General features: G+C 40.0%; 1 protein-coding gene across 2 annotated transcripts in view; it reads right to left on the minus strand.

The window, feature by feature from the left end:
• The window catches only part of VAPA (VAMP associated protein A), a 41,159-nt gene that overhangs the window by 22,849 nt on the left and 452 nt on the right, over positions 1-17,858 (minus strand). The gene's annotated exons all lie outside the window — the stretch shown is intronic.

Genomic DNA, 17,858 nt, shown 5'->3' on the forward strand with positions numbered 1-17,858 from the left:
GTAAAATAACAACAAACACTTTACAAAATTTTAAATTGAAAGTCTTATATTTTCATAACATAATCATATAAGACTTTTTAAGTTTTAAACTCAGTTTTGGGTTTTTTTGGTCTTTTTTTTGTCTTTTCAGGGCCACACCCACAACATATGGAGGTTCCCAGGCTAGAGGTTGAATTGGAGCTACAGCTGCTGGCCTACACCACAGCCACGGCAACGCCAGGTCTGAGCCTCATCTGCAACCTACACCACAGCTCACAGCAACGCTTGATCCTTAACCCACTGAGCAAGGCCAGGGATCGAACCCGTAACCTCATGGTTCCTAGCTGGATTCATTTCTGCTGCGCCACGACAGGAACTCCTAAATTCAGTTTTTTTGTTTTTGTCTTTTTGTTGTTGTTGTTGTTGTTGTCAGTTTTTTTGTTTTTGTCTTTTTGTTGTTGTTGTTGTTGTTGTTGTTGCTATTTCTTGGGCTGCTCCCGCGGCATATGGAGGTTCCCAGGCTAGGGGTCTAATCGGAGCTGTAGCCGCCGGCCTACGCCAGAGCCACAGCAACACGGCATCCGAGCCGCGTCTGCAACCTACACCACAGCTCACGGCAACGCCGGATCGTTAACCCACTGAGCAAGGGCAGGGACCGAACCCGCAACCTCATGGTTCCTAGTCGGATTCGTTAACCACTGCGCCACGACGGGAACTCCCTAAATTCAGTTTTTTAAATCTCCCCAATTTTAGAGGAAAATACCAATTGTCCAAAATAAAGCATAATAATAATCTGGTTAGAAAATGACCATGTGTCAATTTTCATCAACATAGGAATTCTCAAACAGTGCTTACATTTTACATTGCCTTATCAGGGTTTATAAATCTTAAATAATAGACTGTGATCTAGAATGAAAACTATCTATAGATGAAGATTAACATGTCAAAATAAAAAAACTCCACCAATTCAAAACAAAAGTCTTAACTGGATATATTAACCTTTATCAGTAAAAATATGAAAATACCCATAATAAACCCACCTACCAAATGAATTTGAGGTTTACTGCTCCACTCTGCCCTTCTATCCAAAGGACAGTAACAGTTGCTCCCAACAGATAGTTCAGAGTCTGAGGCCATTTTCCTGGTTAAAATGGAAAACTAGCAAGTACTAATGACTATCGGCATAAGAATAACCAGATTTAATAATCATCTGGTTCCCCTCTGCGGGTCACAGAATTCCTTAAGAATCTAATGAAAACCACATACTACTCCAGAAGAACATGGATAAGTAAATATTCACAACATTTTACCTTGAATTTTTTTGGAGGGTGAGGGTAAGAGGGAGATTTGGTTAGGGGGTGGTGTATTATGGATGAAAATTTACCTTTACAGGTCTTCAAAACCAGAGAAAAATTACCTGACTTATCTGTTACAACAGAGCCCTGCATCCCAGGGTTGCGTGACATTAGGCCTGGGTGGTGCTGCTGCTGGGGAGACTAGCAGGGTGTCAGCCACTCTGCAGTGGCAGGGCAAAACCATACAATGCAATATTATGCCCACCCCACCAACTCTCAAATACCCCTCCAGAAATACACACTGGTAAAAAGGCTCTTTTCTAGAAATACATCTAGTGTGTAAAACAAGAAAACTGTTCTCTCTCTCCAAAACTGGTGAATTCACCATTACAGAAAGTTATTCTACCACTGTAACCCAGCAGGACCCTGTGAGGCCCTCCTGGGCACAAAAGCCTTTCCGTGTCTTATTTGCAGGACAGAGGCATAGCGCCTCTTAGTCCTCCCTGACTTGAAACCATCCATCCTGCAACCCTCATCTCAAATTTTGCCTATAAAAACTCCCTGAAAGCCATGGGGCAGTTCAGGCTTGAGCACAAGTCCGGGCTCCTTCAGCCCTGCAACAAACCTTTCTCTGCTCTACCTCCAAGGTTCCTGTTTGTTTGGCCTCACCTCGCATCAGGCACAGGAACCTGTGTTCGGTAACCACCAGCAATGTCACTTAGGACATGTGAATCTACTACCACACATCTGGTTCAGCTGAAAGATGTGTGCAAGTGACACACTCACACGATTCTATCCATCTCCATAAATATTCTCTTGCCCTTATTTCAAAAGGTTACAGAAAACCGTGGTTAGCCCTCTATCAGGTAACTCTTGCCATACTTCCCTTAGACCCAAAATTGTTTAAGTAGGTTACAAGCATCTGGCTACTTCATTATGTCTTCTAGTAGTGCGCAAACATTGACACACCAAAATGCCTATTTCATTACAAATCGACTTTCTTCTCCTTTATGTTACAGTTAGGGTGTTATATTAAAAATTTTAATTACGTATGCTGTTAGGTGATTTTATATATGAATTTCATTTCAGGATGGTAAAAGGGACATTACAAAATATAAAATATTAAAATGGGATATTGAGTCATATAAGGTTAAAAACCACTGCATCATATCAATAATCTCCTGTTTTACTAACTGAAAACTTATCCCCTGAAATACTTAGGCAGTTAAGCCACCAAGAAAAACAAGTAAGTAGTTATTGTAAAAAAACAGCACTTAACTTTGTAGGGAAAAAAGAAGGTAGTGGGAGTTTCCATCATAGCTCAGCGGTTAATAAACCCAAGTATCCATGAGGACTTGGGTTCAATCCCTGGCCTCACTCAGTGGGTTAAGGATCTACACTATTGCTATGAGCTGCAGTGTACATCACAGATGCAGCTTGGATCCCGCGTTGCTGTGGCTGTGGTGTAGGCTGGCGGCTACAGCTCCCATTCAACCCCTAGCCTGGGAACCTCCGTGTGCCATGAGTGTGGCCCTAAAAAGACAAAAATTAAAAAAAGGAGATGGTTAACTGGGAGAGGGTACAAGGAGGCCTGGTGCAATGCAGGCCAAATTCTACTTCTTATCCTGAACAGTGATTACACAGCTATTTACTTTTTGATAATCCTTTAAACTGGACACATTTTTCTTTAATGAAAAACAATCACTTTTTTTGTTTTAAAGAAAGTCTGACCCTTGATGTAACCTTAAAAGAACAAAAACTGAAAAAACAGTGAAAACCAATTTTGATGACAAAGTGAGACATTAGAAGCAACTTATATGGGAAATACTGTTTTAAAAATTTCTAAAACATAGTCCCTATAAATAAGGAAAATCCTGCCATTTGTCCGATATAGATGCTTACTTTACCGTTTAGAAACAATTACTACAATACAATAGCCCATTTTAACATTATCTGATGGTAAACTGGTTACCAATCACCAGTAACATCTTACACATACTTGCTATTTTAGAGATGAAACTTCAGTTTATATTAAAAATAGTCCATACAAATCAAAATCCCACACAATTCAGATTTCATTTACTTGCACTTTTTGACTGGAAAAATAAATATAAAAAACTCTTAAGTTTTAATTACACAGGCGGCCCTCCTTTTTAAGTAGCCATGACACTTCCCGTTCCTAGGTATTCTGTTCTAACTCTACATTATCGTTCCCGGTAAGCCAGAAATCCTATTCTCAGCCCCAAACTCTACCCATCAGATAGAAATGTAACATACACAGATATGGCCTCTGTGAAAGAGTTGGGGAAAAAACTTGGAAACTCAAATTTCAAAAACGTTAAGAAAACTTTGAGAGCAGCTCACCCAGAAAGATGTCCTAAGTGAAACTAGCCTGCCTCCTTTACCTAAAAAATGTATTTGGGGCATGAAACACCGTATAACTAACTTAAATAGTTTTCTAAACCTCCCAATCTTAAAAAGAACCCAATTAAGCTAAAAACAGCTAAAAGTAAAACCACTCTGACTAGATAATTCCTTTTTTTTTTTTTTTTTTTTTAGGGCCGCACCGCGGCATATGGAAGTTGCCAAGCTAGGAGTCAAATCAGAGCTACAGCTGCTGGCCTACACCACAGCCACAGCAACTCAGGATCCGAGCTGCATTTGCGATCTACACCACAGCTCATGGCAATGCCAGACCCTTAACCCACTGCTGAACGAGGCCAGGGATGGAACCCACGACCTCATGGTTCCTAGTCAGATTCAATTCTGCTGCACCACAACAGGAACTCCTGACTAGACAATTCTTAAAAATGGTTATCATCTATCCATATCTTGATGTAAATTGCCATTAAAGTTTTCTTGCAATTACAAGCCTTGTTTAGTTGCAAAGAAAACTGACTTGGAAGAGAGAAGGGGAGAGAGCGTTAGCCTTCCCCCCAACATTTTGAACAATTTCAAACGGACAAACTGAAACAACTGAACAGTGAACAATCATATACGCGTTACCTAGACTCTACAATTAATATTTTGCCATTATTTGCTTTGACACCTATCAAACCACCTAGCCACCTGTCCATCTCCATCCTTCTTATTTTGATGCATTTCAAAGTAACATTCCTAAACAACCTCAGCATGCATATCAACTGAGTTCAACAATATCTACTTACTGAGAAGAGAATCAAGTTTTAATTCAGGATATTCAGTCCTGAATATAGCATGGAGGATTTCAGAAATAGAAAAGGCCTCTGCGATGTAGTTCAAGAATAAACAGGCAACGCAGATGAACATTAACTCATATTCTGTGACGTCTATTCAGATCAGCTACTCAGAGGCCTGCTGAGGACCATTCTCCATGGTTCCTAGCATTTCTGCACCTTTTGCAACACGATGGTAAACAGTCTTGGAGAATAACATCCCTCTCCCGAGGAGAGGGCAGGTTTCTTTACTGTCCAATGTGATGAAGTTTAGCCCCTCCTCTGGAAAAAGGTCAGGCAGGTTTCTGTGCAGCCCATGAGGAAAGATTCATCACACAATTCAAGATTTCTTTAGCCAAGAAACAAACCCAGCATGTGGGCAGTGTCCTCCTAAACTAAACCCCTTTGTGTTGCCCCCGTGGAACTTGAGGCAAAGGAAACCAACACAAATATGGAGCCCATGAGGCTGCAGTGCCCTGGATGTCCTCTGTCTCTAAACCCAGGAGTCTCCTGTCTTCTGCCACACCCATAAAAGGGTGGCAGGCTAACGTTTCAGACCCTTCAGCAGTTCCTGAGACACTCTCTTTCCCTGGCTGGGAAAGCGATTGGATGATTAATACCAGACAGCACGACAAACAAGCATGCATCTCCAAGGAGAAACAAGGCTGACCACACAATGCCCTGGGCACAGTACCAGTACCACTACCTCTCCCACACGCCTTCTTCCACTGCTTATGCACATGTCTTATCTCACCCACTATCAGCTTCCTGAGAAGAAACCCATCCCTGAAGGAAGTGGAGGAGTGAACACAGGCCTTAACTGGAGTATTGCTGAGTAGTCACATGGACTCTTCTTAATCAACAGGTAATAACACCACAAAATATCAGATGTATGCATGCTTTGTTTCAAATGCTATGACTCCAGGTATTCATAAATCATTTATTCCAACATCATGTTTTCACTCCTTCATCCTGTCTGTACTGAAAAAGAATAGGTTAAAAATCCTAATGAGGAAGGCTGGACACTCAGCTCAAATACAATATATAAATAACATGTATATACTTTATAAAATATAAATAGCATAGCCATAGCAAAGTCGGTGATGACTACTTCAATGTTTCCATAGGTTTTAGCAAATTAACAGCTATATCACTGGTTAAACAGTTTTCCAGTAACATAGGGATTATGTCGCTGAATGTGTCCTGTTAATTTAATCACACATCTGAATTATATGCTGTGTAGTACACAGAATAAGAATTTTCACAGTAATCATAGCATGGCAGCAGCAGTAATAGTAAAACCAGTGATAACACAAGTTTTTAAAATCTAGCCTTCACTGGGTACTCACCATGTATCAAGAACTTTGCATGAAGTATGCCATTTAACCCTCATAACAAGCCTATGATGTTGATACTTTTTTTTTTCTGGTTTTTTTAGGGCCGCACTCACAGCATATGGAAGTTCCCAGGCTAGGGGTCTAATCGAAGCTACAGCTGCTGGCCTCTGCCACAGCCACAGAAAGGCCAGATCCAAGCCGTGTCTGCAAACTACACAAAAGCTTATGGCAGGGCCGGATCCTTAACCCACTGAGCAAAGCCAGGGATCAAATCCACGTCCTCATGGATTTGTTACTGATGGATGAATACTCATCAGGTTTGTTACTGCTGTGCCATCATGGGAGCTCCAAGGTTGATACTTTTATCACTTATTAATCTCATTGCACAGATGAATCAACTGACTCAGAAGTTACAACACTCGTCCAAGGTCATACAAGTACAAAGAAATGTGCATGGGGAGTCCAAGCAGGCTGGCCTCCAGAGCCTGAATGCTCATAAATTCCATGTATTTTATGCAAACTACCTAGCTACATGTATTTCCTAATTCGTAAGCCATTCCAAGTAGATTTCTGCAGCATTAAAGCATGAAACTGTAGTCAAATCAGTAATATAAGAAGATTTTAAAATGGATATTCTATTTCCCTTGGTTCTACAGGTCAACGACAAACATTTCTGGAAACAAGTATCAAACGCCGAGAAAATAGGGGGTTTTTTTATTGTTTTATGTCAAAGAAAGCCCTAAAACATCTTCACTACAAATTTTTTTTAAATGAAGTCACCTTAATTACCTTTTCTATGTATTTTCCCCCAAACACACTGAAATCTCGGACTTAAGCAAACCTAAGTTCCATGAAGACTGGGTCTTTGTTCTGTTGGCAGCTGCCAAGACAACCCATGGCATAGCAGGTACTAAATAAATACTATTACAAATATTGCTGTAAAAATAAACAGTACCACTTTCTGGGAAGCAAAATGAGTCAATTATATTCAAGAAGGTTTAGTTATTGAAGTACTAAACATATCTTTTTATGAGGTTTAATTACCATTAATTACAAGAGTATGGACCCTGAGATTAATACAAAATCAAACTTCACTATTTTATTTAAACCACTAACATTTAAGAAAAGTTTTGATTATGTACACTACTTCACTGCCCCTATTTATCTGTATTATATAATCAACAAAAAATTTCAAAATGTATCATGAAAAGTCTCCAAAATTCACTTAATATAGTAGTGTATGGTCAAAAAAAACAACAGTTTTCCCACTCTAGAGGCATAAAGTTATAATTAGAAGTGACCAATAGGGGGGAACCACGTCTTTTCTTTTGCACCACTTTCAGCTAACATAGCAGCATTCCAATCACAGTTAAATACCCACCCATCCATCACCTTTCCATGAAAAAGCACCTATGCCTCCTTCAAAAATCAAAGCACTTAAACTTCATTCCTCTGGAAGCCTGGGGTTGGGGTTTGCTACTGATGTATTGACTTGAAAAAAGGCTAACGCAGTGCGCTGAGTTAGAGGCTTAAGATCTAAAACCATTAACAAGGTGACTATCTCAAACACATCAGCTAACTTCTCTAGCACATTTAACCCTTCACTTTAGCTTAGCAGACAAAACCACTCCACAGCTCCTCTCAGCTCTAAAATTATGTGACATTTATGAATGCCCTCGCTTACTGCCTTAATTAAATAATACCTACTCTAAGGTAAGATGGCAGATAAGTCAACCCTAAAATACATGGATATTTTGTAAAAGCTACCATAAACATTTCAGGAGTACTTTTTCTGGCCTTCTGATGCACAGGCTGCTCACTCTGACCTAAAAAATCGGAGTTCCCATGGTGGCGCAGTGGTTAACGAATCCGACTAGGAACCATGAGATTGGGGGTTCGGTCCCTGCCCTTGCTCAGTGGGTTAACGATCCAGCGTTGCCGTGAGCTGTGGTGTAGGTTGCAGACGCGGCTCGGATCCCGTGTTGCTGTGACTCTGGCGTAGGCCGGCAGCTACAGCTCCAATTCGACCCCTAGCCTGGGAACCTCCATATGCCTCGGGAGTGGCCCAAGAAATAGCAAAAAGACAAAAAACAAAAAAATCTCTGTGACCAGTCCTGAAAACAAGTGGGAAAGAGTAAACAATAAATTGTCTTTACACAGAGGTAGAACATTTTGATTTGTAACTTTTTATTTCCGTTCTAGGACTGCACCTGTGCCATACAGAAGTTCCCAGGCTAGGCTCAGTGGTTAATGAATCCGACTAGGAACCATGAGGGTGGGGGTTCGATCCCCGCCCTTACTCAGTGGGTTAAGGATCTGGCGTTGCCGTAAGCTGTGGTGTAGGTCACAGATGTGGCTTGGATCCCGAGCTGCTGTGACTCTGGCGTAGGCTGGTGGACACAGCTCCGATTCAACCCCTAATCTGGGAACCTCCATATGTTGCAGGAGCAGCCGAAGGAATGACAAAAGAAAAAAAAAAAAAAAAAGTTCCCAAGCTAGAGGTAGAATCAGAGCTACAGCTGCTGACCTACACCACAGCTCAGGGCAATGCCAGATCCTTAACCCACTGAGCGAGGCCAGGGATTGAACCTTCGTCCTCATGGATACTAGTCAGATTCATTTCCACTGAGCCAAGACAGGAACTCCCTGATGTGTAACATTTTTATATAAAATATATGTCCTTCCACTGCCTAACTTTCTAAAGAAAACTAAGATGTACACACACCAATTAAAAAATATTTTAGGAGTTCCCGTCTTGGCACAGTGGTTAACGAATCCAACTAGGAACCATGAGGTTGCGGGTTCGGTCCCTGCCCTTGCTCGGTGGGTTAACGATCCGGCGTTGCCATGAGCTGTGGTGTAGGTTGCAGATGAGGCTCAGACCTGGCGTTGCTGTGGCTCTGGCGTAGGCCCCGGGCTACAGCTCCAATAGACCCCTAGCCTGGGAACCTCCATATGCCGCGGGAGTGGCCCAAAGAAATAGCAAAAAAGACCAAAAAAATAAATAAATAAAAAAAATAAATAAAAAAATAAAAAATATTTTAAATTCTTGAATCCAAGATTAAACATTAAGTATGCATGCCACTGAAATTAATAGCATTTTGAAAACAGAAGTGTTCCATATCTAAAGACTTTTATATTAATTTTTAAAATCTAGGTAGAGAGGATGGAAGAAAATAAAAGAGAATTGGATATTTCAGGAGAAATTGAAATATTTTTAGAATCATTTACAGATCTAAAGCTCTCCTTAGAGTAGAAGTGAAATATTTATAACATTAGAAAATGATCACAATAATATCAACTAAAAATTTCAGGATATAAGCGTTGTACACAGAATACAAAAAATATCATGTTAACAGTGGTTATTTGTAGGTGGTATGATTTAATAATTTTTATTCGCTGCGTAGTGTTCTATACTTTTTCAGCTTTCTATATTAAACAGATTTTTATAATCAGAAGGGACTTTTAAATGTGTATTCACATTAACCTGTTCATAAAATCTTTTATTTATTTTTTTTTGTCTTTTCGCCTTTTCTAGGGCTGCACCTGCGGCATATGGAGGTTCCCAGCCTAGGGGTCCAACAGGAGCTACAGCTGCTGGCCTCACCACAGCCACAGCAACTCAGGATCCAAGCTGAGTCTGCGTCCTACACCAAAGCTCACAGCAATGCCGGATCCCTGGCCCGCTGAGGGAGGCCAGGAATCAAACCCAAAACCTCATGGTTCTTAGTTGGATTCATTAACCACTGAGCCATGACAGGAACTCCAAAATCTTTTATTTTTAAAGCAGTGGGGAATCTGAAAAGATTCAGAAAAAGGTACCTTTGGGCAGTGGGAACAGTACTTAGAAAACAAGACCAAGCGATTCATCTCCTGTATAAGGTAAAAAAATAAAATTTGTTCATAGAGAAAACAAACTAAGAAAGAAACACACTCTGTGATATAAAGGTACTCTATACCTTTAAAAGTATAGCAGTCACTCCAATTCACGTCAGATTATCCAAGAACCAAAATAAAAGTGTGTGCACATATATATATATATGGATATATATGCACATACACATATGTGTAAGCATATATGGATGATTAATATATGGAAGTATATGGCTACAAAATAAAGGCTGTCAAAATGGAGGTCCATAAGAAACCTGTATTGCAAACTTGTATTTTAAAGCCTTCTCATATTACCAATTCTTTAATTAACATACCTATTTTTAATGGTAATGGAATACAACCATTTTCTTTAAAAACTGAAATACACAAAACTAAACTTCTCATTCATTTAAACCTGAATTTTGAAAATGGGACCAAATCTTGATAACTCCAGTTACAGATAACATTCCAAATGCCAGAGAAAAGTAACTAAGTAGACCAAGGCATACAAACAACACAATATCAAAACTGGAATCTATTTGAATGTTTTGTCTATAAAAATTTAGGACATAAATTATGACATATCAAGTCTAGTTTACTTCTATGAAGTGAAACAGGTGTCACAACCTAAAATTGAACATATTCTCATAAATTTCATAATCTAATCTTAGCCTAAGCACTCAACCCAAAAACTACTTGAACTGATCAACAAATTTACCAAAGAAGCAGGATATAAGATTAACATTCAGAAATCAGTCTCATTTCTGTATACTAACAATGAAATATTAGAAAAGGAATACAAAATTCAAAATCTAATCTTATTTAAGCAAGGAATTTTATTACGAAAAATAAAATCACACTTGAGTTTATCATAAAGAGATAAGCACTCTCAATGACACAGAAAAGACTACATTCAAGAGAAAGCGATACCTGGAAACACAAGATCTCTTCTGCCTGCTGTTCTCTCCCTCTTCTCTCTTAACTAGTTACTTCTGCTTGCACATGGCCCAAGTCAGCCACTGTCTCCAAGTCCATGTGACCTTAAAAGTCTAAAGCCTATCACATTCAAAGAGGAGGAATCAAAATGGTGTCCAGTCACTATTTACACTGGCTGGCCTTGGGTAAGGGGCCCATCACCCAACCAATCAGCACTATCTGGAGCAAGGGGGATCCTCTGAACTTACATACCGCTTAGACCCACTTGCCTCCTTAATACTGTCTATGAGCAAGGCCCAGTCTCTGAGAAATAAATACCCCAAACCAATCTACCATACATCTCACAAGAGACCATCAATTGGTACTGAAGTAAGAGATCAATGAAACTTAACAGACTTTATGTGTATTTGTGAAGCTGCAGATTAGATTTGCTTTCAAACAAACAAGGTTTTCTACTTGTCTTTATATGCCTTGATCTGTGAACTGTTATTAGATGGTTACAGATTTGCTTTCTACTCACCTTATATAACTGCCTTATTTTATTTTTTAATTTATTTTTTATTTATTTATTTATTTTTTGTCTTTTTGCCTTTTCTAGGGCCACTCCTGAGGCATGTGGAGGTTGCCAGGCTAGGAGTCTAATCAAAGCTGTAGCCACCGGCCTACACCAGAGCCACAGCAACGCGGGATCCAAGCTGTGTCTGCGACCTACACCACAGCTCACGGCAACGCAGGATCCTTAACCCACTGAGAAAGGCCAAGGATCCAACCCTCCACCTCATGGTTCCTAGTTGGATTCGTTAACCACTGTGCCACGACAGGAACTCCTATAACTGTCTTATTAAAAAAAAAAAAAAAAAAGATTTTAGACTATGTAAAAGCTTAAGTTATTAATAAAAGATAAAGTAATGAAACAATATAATCTCTCAAAGTATCATGTCTAATAACAAAATAAAATTTTTCTCCTACTATAAAAAGCACTGAACTGTCACTGTAGAAACCTTGGAAAACAGAGAAGCAAAAAGAAAAAGTGAAAAGAGCTAATGACTGCTAACCTTATTTTCTTTCTGATCTTTTTCCTCCCACATATTACCATAAATGCACTCATATTAATGGACTTTTCAAGGGAGGAACAAGGATGTCATCACCAATCCACTTGACATTGCTAGAAGTCAGAAAACCAGACGTTACACACATGACAAATTCCATTATGAAGTATTTTTACCAAAAAACATTGAAAACTGTGGAGTTCCCGTTGTGGTGCAGTGGTTAAAGAACCTGACTAGGAACCATGAGGTTGTGGGTTCGATCCCTAGCCTCGCTCGGTGGGTTAAGGATCCGGCGTTGCTGTGAGCTGTGATGTAGGTCACAGATGTGGCTCAGATCCCACGTGGCTCTGGTGTAGGTGGCAGCTACGGCTCCAATTAGACCGACCCCTAGCCTGGGAACCTCCATATGCCAAGGGTGCGGCCCTAGAAAAGACCAAACAAACAAACAAACAAACATTGAAAACTGAATCTTCAAGCCCTTAACTCTAACTTCAATTTACAGGAAAATACATATCAGAAACATCAAGAACATGGGACATTCCATTGGACAATGATTTGATCTTTTCAACAAGTAAATACCACGGTAAAAAAGACGTGGCAAAGGCACTGCTGAATATTAAGATGACTTGGATACTTGATAACAAAGTGCAGTGCTTTTGCTGAATGAACCAACTAAACAAAAGGACTATGGGAAATTTTCAATAGACTAAATGTCAGATGACTAAAGAATTATTTTTGAAGTGACACTGGTGTCACGATTATGTAAAGAAAATGTCCCTTGGGAGTTCCCTGGTGGCCTAGTGGTTAAGGACTGGGAGTTATCACTGCTGTGGCTTAGATTCAATTGCTGGCCTAGGAACTTTCCATATGCCATGGATGCAGCCAAAAAAAAAAAAAAGAAAAAAGAAAGAAAATGTCCCTTTTTTTGTTTATTAGAATCACACATGCAAGTATTTAGGTTTGAAGGGTTCTGATAGCCAAAATTGGTTTAAAATACTGCATCAATAAAAAAGCTTTAATTTTTCATAACGTAAGTATTGAAGTGACCCCCCAAAACAGTAAAATACTAATAATCATTAAATTTATGTATGTTACCAAATTCAAGTGTTTAGAGATTTTATCAATGTTTGAAAGTTTTCATAAGAAATTTTAAACTTAGAAGAATTTGAGTCACATTTCAGTTGTAACAAACCCAGTAAATAAGCATTTGCAAATAACAGCAAACATGTAATTTTCTTTTAAACCAACTTTTATGAGAGAAAGCAAGATCCATCCTATATTAAGAAGTAGGTACAAGGTAGGTAGGTAGTAGTTCAAAGGACAGGTAAGAATTCACTGAAAGGTCAGGCAAGGTAAGCCCCAAAAGCAGCAAGAAAGAGAGTACCTCTGAGAAAATAAAAGGGTCCTTTACAACAGATGCTCTTCACAGACCATCTCTATATGATTAAGGAAGGTCTTACCAGTACAGTAAACCAACAAGAAAATTACCAACAATCACAAAACACTAAATTTTGAAAATAAAACTTTATTAAATAAAATACCAAACTCCGAAGAACTTAAATCAATCAAGGCCTCCCAATTTTTTATATACGTATTTTTCCATTTCATAGAAGGGGCAGGTCTAGCACCAGTGTGGATGACAGGCTGGAGAGGAGAACCCTGGAGAAAAGGGGAGCAGCCTCTGACTAGTGGAGAAAAGAGAACACCTCAAGTCAAGAAATGAAAATGACCCCAATCCCAGAACCCTCCCTGCAAGTCACCTCTGCATTACAAACTAGCCTATTTAATGAGATCACTCCCCACGCCCCTGGTCCTCAGCCAGGGGGCGTTTTTCCTCAGTTCCGTTAGCTAGAAACCTCAGAGCATGGAGGTGCTCCACTCCCTCCCAGTGCACATACCTAACATATCCCCAGGGCTCACCTGCCGCACCCTCCTTCACTTTTCCCCACCACCAACACCAGTCCCCAGTCCAAGCTGTTACCTCCTGCATGGATGGCTGAGACTGCCTATTTCAACTCTCTCCCCTCTAATACTACTTCATGTCACTGCCAAGAGTGATGACACTCCGTTACCACGGCACCTCTACTGGTCTTCCCCCTCAGATCCCCTCAGTGGGTCAGGATAAGAACAAAACTTCTTACTAGACCTACCAAACCAAAACCACAGTTGGCCTGGCTGATTACACTACGGTCACACTGCCTTTCAGCCTTGTAAATAACAGGAGAGGTGACTGAACGTGTTGAATAGCAGGTAAATGTTTACGTTCCTTTGGCCACAGGATCCGTGTACATGCTGCTGCTACTGCATTTTCCTTTCTTCTTCCCCTAGATAACATCTACTCATTCTTGGAAAACCTTAGTCCAGCTTCGGCAGCCTTCCCTTCTCCATCAAGTCCCCTGCTCTGCGTTCTCACCACAGCTTCACCTGCCTCTTACATACCTACATCTCCTCTGATCATCTGACTAGTGTCTACCGCTTCCATGAGAACTGCTTTATGAAAATAAACATTGTGTTTAACTCAAAACTGTAGTTCCAACACTTCACCATGCATTACATATAGCAGAAAGTCAAATCTTTCTTGTATAACTGAGTGAATTAAAACAAATAAATGAATTTAGAAACAGAACTGCATTAAACAAGATAGATTCAAGAGTTATCTCTGGGATGTAGAAATACATTAGATGTGCACAGCATTTCTGGTATGAGTAATCACAACGCCACTATAAATTTTTTTTTTAATATAGGACTAAGAGAAGGCTTGGGTAGTAAAAAACCACTTTGGGATATGCTGAGTTTGAGACATCTGACTAACATTCAAATCCAGAGAGGCAAGAACTAATTAGTATGTGATCTAAAGCTGATTTTAAGTCTGATTTAAACACAGACTTGGGTGTGTATCAATGTGTGCAAAGAGAGAACGAGGAGAAAGAAAAGGCCTCAAAACAAGGAGAGTGAACACGGAAAGTTCAGAGACAAAGCTCAAACCAAATCAGAATCTCAGAAACATTAGTATTTAAGAAAAAGGAGGTGACAAAGGAGATGATGAAGAGAGCAAGAAGAAAATTAGAAAACTGTGTTACAGAAGTCAAAGGAACCAAGTTTTTAAAGAGTAACTATCTCAATAATGCCAGGTGCCAAAGAGGGTCAAGAGAGACAGAGACTGGCAAAGAACACAGTGCAATCAGTAGGGAGTGAGGACAGCCAGCCACCTTGGGAACAGAGAAGAGGGGCCGGACACAAGGAACTCGAACTCCTTTTCCAAGTCTGGATGCAAAGGAAGGGACGTGCAGGGAGGAGCTGGGAGTCCATGAAGTGTGGTGTTTGCTGATTTGTTTTAAAAATGAAAGAGTATGTGTGTTTTTACATTTAAAGAAGAAGCCAGAGGTTGAAAACATGACAGAAAAAACACCTGATGGAGCAGGGTCTGAGTCATGAAAGATTTTTACCTTAACCAGCAAAAAAGAGCTATCAAGCCTGGAAAAGAGATGGGTTTTTCCTTCTCAAAAGAAAGTGTGGACGTGAGCAGATGAAAGGTGTTACAAGAGGAGACGGCACATGACAGAAGTGCTCACGAGCTACACCAAAATAGACTGTCATCCAGTGGGCAATTGAAAGCTCCTTAAAAACTGAAGGAATGAAACAGTAAGATGACTTCTATGTCCTGGGGGGAGGGGGTCACCTCAGAGGTCTAATGGGGCCACTGTCCAATAGGCATTACCTGAAAATACCTCAACACATGCCAAATACCACCAAGAGGAGGAGCAGTCTATACCCTCACTTGGGCCACTTCAGAGCACCGCGCTGCTATTCGAAGGTGCTTTGGCTGACACACCACACACCCCTTGTCCCTCAGAGAGCTTACTTCTCCATTGTTAATGGGCCACCTTTAATGCAATGGTTTGGGTCTGTTTCCTTCTTTCTCTAATCATGAGGTGGAAGAAAATATTCACAACTTATTTCAGCATTTTCTAAACCTTCTTCTCCAAACTTTCCTCCAAAACTAATAAAAGGCTGAAAAAAAAAAGGTTGTATAATACAAAGAAAGAAATTTTATGATCAAAAAAAATTTTAAGATCAAAGGATCAAAAAAAAAAAAAAAGAAAGAAAGAAAAAGTCTCTCACATGTAAGTACCAAATTTCAAATCTGAATTCTAGGTCAAATTACTGCCAGGACCAAAAAACAGAATTTGAAAATATTTACCTCTTTTTCTTTACTAATTCAATAAATGAACTACTTTAGAATTCTTTACATTATTATTAAAGTACTTTCATAAACAACTGTATAAAACAATAAACGTCCAAATAAAATATTGTGGTATATAGAAAACGTATTAAATTGGTATCAGCTTCTCCACAACTGGGCAAAGTGGTGATAATTCATATCAAGATAACTGAACATGAACTGCATGGAACAGAAAAATTCACCACCCAATCACAGAAGGATTAAATCACTCGTTCTTGGAGAAAGCACCTTAATCAAATGTAGTCAAAATAATTCAAATAAACCTACCAGAAGGTGACATTCTGCAAAACTATCCTTTGACTTTTGCTTAAACTAAAAATTACAGGTGACTTAGGGCAAAATTAAAGGATTTTTCTCTCTTAAAGAAGACACTGTAAGTTTTAAATGAGTCTCCTTACTTAATGTTGAACTGCTCATTAGAAAGTCAAAGCAAATTATTTACCTTTGACTAAGACAACTTTTAAGAAGCAATCAAATGACACCAAATGTCACTTCCTAATTCATCCTACCCCTCCTCTTTCCCAGGCCTCCCCATTACCCACCTTAAACTGCACACAGCAAACCACTAGGTACTTAAGTATAAGTCAACCTTCTCTCACATCCCTGGAAGAGCAAATCATTTCCTTCCCCAGCCCTCCCCCTCCTCTTCCCCATTTGAAAACAAGCTTCCTAAGCAAGGGCGGGGGAGAAGGAGGAAGGGACTTCTTTCCTCATGCTTGCTCTGCATCTATTACAGCATCTATACGCCTTCCTGTCTCCTTCTAAGATAAAACCTAACACATTTTACTGTTGTTGACTGTGCGTTTTCCCCATCAAACTACAAACTATGGATCTTTTCTCCACCTTGCTTAGCTGATACCTCTGGAATAAATTACTCCTTGTTGAGTATCTTAAACATAGACATGTCACCAAGCTTTTAATAGTGTTTACTAAATAACGTGTCCCTATAAATTCCTCAATGAAAAACTTTTTTAAAAAGTCAATTGATGTCCAAACTTTAAAAGGCCTTGTGAATTACTTTCATCCATAACACAAGAACAACCTGTTCTATATCATAGCCAATAATTCTTTAATATCTTAACTAGGTTAAATATATTTTACGTCACTGTGTAGTCTACGATTTTTTTTAAACTCACTTCTCTGTTACTAATAGTCTCTTACTATGAAAACATTACAACTGTGAAAGTGTCAAACTCTAGGAATATTTCCTGAACTAAAACTCATGTTAAAGGCGTCTAAGCTCCTAGCGGCAATACACACAGGTTATCCAGGAGAGGAAACTTCCTCTGTAAACTCCGCCTGCCAAAAAATCAAAGCAAAATACTTAAATTCTCGAAAGAACACATACCACACACTAAACTCCTCCATCCTAAGTTAACAGTTATTTGAGTTGGGTCATTTCATGATTCCCCAAAGGTGTGTTTTCTTTATCATCGAAAACCATGTAAAATCAGGCTGCACACACAAACTTGCCACAATAAAATGTACTTTATTCCTCTCAAAATACTTCGTGGGGTTGTCTTAAGATCAATTCCTCACCTAACAAGCAGCTCCCTGACATTTCCATTCAAAGAAATTTGAAGACACTGAAGAGCTTGCAAAATAAGGCAGTTACACAACACGGCTGTCAAAACCCCAGAACGCAACACTTTAGAATTCCTGACTACCCCAAACGTCTCCCAAGGAAAACCACCTAATGGCTGTTCTCTAGGACGCAACCCTGCAGGGCAGTAAGGCTGCTGTTTCAAACCCTGGAACGGCCACACCTGCATGATCCCTGCGCTGGTCCTCGGTGCGGGAACCCAATTCCCAGATAAACTGTCCCGCAGGCGGGGTTCGCTTCCCGGGGGAACCGCTCAGAGCCGCCCCCTCCAGCCCGCCCGCGCCCCGCCCCGCCCCGCCCCGCCCGACCCAGCTCGGCCGGGCCCAGCGCCACCGCCGCACCGAGGCGC

The sequence above is a fragment of the Phacochoerus africanus genome, chromosome 8 (genome assembly GCF_016906955.1).
Source record: "Phacochoerus africanus isolate WHEZ1 chromosome 8, ROS_Pafr_v1, whole genome shotgun sequence".
NCBI classification, from domain to species: Eukaryota; Metazoa; Chordata; class Mammalia; order Artiodactyla; family Suidae; genus Phacochoerus; species Phacochoerus africanus.